General features: G+C 35.5%; 1 protein-coding gene across 1 annotated transcript in view; it reads right to left on the bottom strand.

Moving 5' to 3' along the window:
• Positions 1–1,755, bottom strand: part of LOC144966630 (dipeptidase 1-like) — a 55,378-nt gene extending 53,623 nt beyond the window's left edge. Inside the window, exon 1 of the mRNA XM_078903386.1 lies at positions 1,713–1,755. The gene's annotated coding sequence lies outside the window, so the exon portion shown is untranslated. The remainder of the gene's footprint in view (positions 1–1,712) is intronic.
• Between the last annotated feature and the right edge of the window lie 929 nt (positions 1,756–2,684).

Genomic DNA, 2,684 nt, shown 5'->3' with positions numbered 1-2,684 from the left:
AAAAATTGTTACAAAAAGTTCTGTATTTTCTATTCTATACAATATATTCAATTAAAAATATAATAATTTGTAAACAATGAAATATTGGGTGAACGGCAAAAAGGACCCAAGCTTTGATAACTTGCCTCTACATAAATTTTGTAAGTACCAAACAGTTATTTGTTCATATTAAATAAATATATGAACAACTGTTTAGTGAAATCTGAAAAAATACAAATTGCAATAAAAATAAAACAAAAACAAAAAGCAAACAAAACAAACAATAACAACAACAAAAAACAAAAACAAAGAAAGAAAAGTTTTATATGCACTTTAAATGTTAAAGAAAGAGCTTTACGACGGATTTCAAAAACATTTTGGCAGAGTTGTATCAAAATATTATATTATATTGAAACAAACTCGACAAACTTGTCACACGTAGTGACCTCCCGCTTCCCAGCTGACGACAGTGAGAGGCGTTGGCTGGCGTGACTGGAGTGAATGAGAAACACAGATTGGTAGTTGAACAAATCTTCAATGGAGGAATTATAAACCAAATGCAATTTCTGAAAGGCTAAACATCATCTTTTTTACTACATGAAAAGGTTAAAGATTTTTTTTTCAAAATGACTTGGACTAACTGAAAGAATGGTAGTAGCCGTATGGGACAATGTTTGATACGGGATCGATTGGAATCGACTTGCTTTCTCGTCTACCCAACCGTAATGGTTAGCAATAGGAACTTAAATCTTATAAGATGGGAACGTTAAGCGGTTTATAAACGGTTTAAAAACGCTGACTTGGAACAATGTAATTTTTATTGAAGAGACTTCAATATAACTTCACCTTCATAGAATTGCTAGACCAATGGCCATAAAACTCACTCAACCCTAACACTGACTATATCCGTAGTATACCCGGGCTACTTTTACCCCATGCCTATTTATTACATTTTTTCTGAGACCAATTATAGACGTAGTATCAAAGCTAATGTTCTTAATGTTTACATGTTAATGGTAGTTGATAACAATTATCTATGCACATGCTCATTTTTAATACATTTTTTGTCCAATTTTGAAAAGCAACAAAAATCTCTAGGAATGAGTGAGTTATTAACTTCCGAACTCAACGTTGACCGGCTATATGTGAGTCATTTGAGATTGCAGTTTAAACCAAATTTTTAAAAAAGCAAGGGTCCAATGAAGAAAAATTATTCTTTATAAATCTAGGAAATTGTCTTCGTTATAGAAAAGTACCAATAAGCCGTAAACAGAAATACAGGAAATGCTTCAGCATCTTAAAGACTGAACACACAAGAAAGTAGCCCATATGGAATTGACGTAAATCTTCGAGATTCATTTATTTTTACATAATATCTTACAAAATAAGTCCCAACGTAATGATTTTAATAAGACAATCTTTATTTTACTTTTATGAATGTAACGAATAATTGCAAGATATTAAATTTTGAGTCGTTTTTTGTTTGTTCACCCGATATTAAACGTTATATGAGACCGATGGCATAAATCTGGTACTGAATCAAATTAAGATATATGAATGAAATTGAGATTAAGGTCAAAATGATAGGAATAGGAAAAAAATGCGATTTTTTAAAATGACTTCGAAAAGACATTATATATATATATATATATATATATATATATATATATATATATATATATATATATATATATATATATATATATATATATATAATGTAAATTTTCACTCACATTTTTTTGGCCGAGACGACTCGTTTCTGTGTTTTTTACACTTCTTCAGTCGGCGTAATCCATTGTAATGTCCGTAGAAAACTCCAAACTAAAGTTGTTTCGTTGTGTCGTGGTGATTAGTTTTGATGTGTATTGTGAGGTGCTCTCATGTTTATATTATGAGTGTGTGTGTATGTGTGTGTGTGTGTATGTGTGTGTGTGCGTGTAGGTGTGTTGTGTGTTGTGTGTACATGTGTGTGTGTGTGTGTGTGTGTATGTGTGCGTGTAGGTGTGTTGTGTGTTGTGTGTACATGTGTGTGTGTGTGTGTGTGTATGTGTGCGTGTAGGTGTGTTGTGTGTTGTGTGTACATGTGTGTGTATGTGTGTGTGTGCGTGTAGGTGTGTTGTGTGTTGTGTGTACATGTGTGTGTGTGTGATATTGTAGTGGAATGTGGTTGCGGCGGGGGGGGGGGGGGGGGAAAGAGGGGGAGGAGGGGTATAATGGGGTCGGGAGGGGGGGGGGAAGGGGGGGGGGGGGGGAGGGGGGGAAAGGGGGGGGGGGGGTTATTTGGCCTTTTGCGTTTTGAGCTTGAATTTGTTAGAGTGTCTGCACATTGTCATCAGTTCAGATCTTTTGTTTAAGGTGCTATTGTTTCTGTGGTTGTGTAGTAAAATCTCCAGTTTCTCTGTCAGGCATAAATTGCATTTTCTAGCACCGCATCGGTAGGGGCTGCTTTGCTTGACGACCTCCCAGGTTATTGTTGGTGTTTTTTGTGTGTTTATTTGGTCCCAATAGTGCATTGCTAATTTGGTGCTTTTTGCTTTGCTTTCATGTGTTATGGAGGCTTTGTGGTTGTTGTATCGTGTTTTGAATGGGGGTTCTGTGCTGCCGATGTATTGTGCTGATAACACCGCAACAAAATTCCACTACAATATCACACACACATGTACACACAACACACAACACACCTACACGCATACACACACACATAC

The sequence above is a fragment of the Berghia stephanieae genome, chromosome 2 (assembly GCF_034508935.2).
Source record: "Berghia stephanieae isolate SIO BIC M18660-M18661 chromosome 2, UCSD_Bste_1.3, whole genome shotgun sequence".
Lineage (NCBI taxonomy): Eukaryota > Metazoa > Mollusca > Gastropoda > Nudibranchia > Aeolidiidae > Berghia > Berghia stephanieae.
Note: the sequence above shows the minus strand (reverse complement) of the source record. Positions and strands in the feature narration are given on the sequence as shown.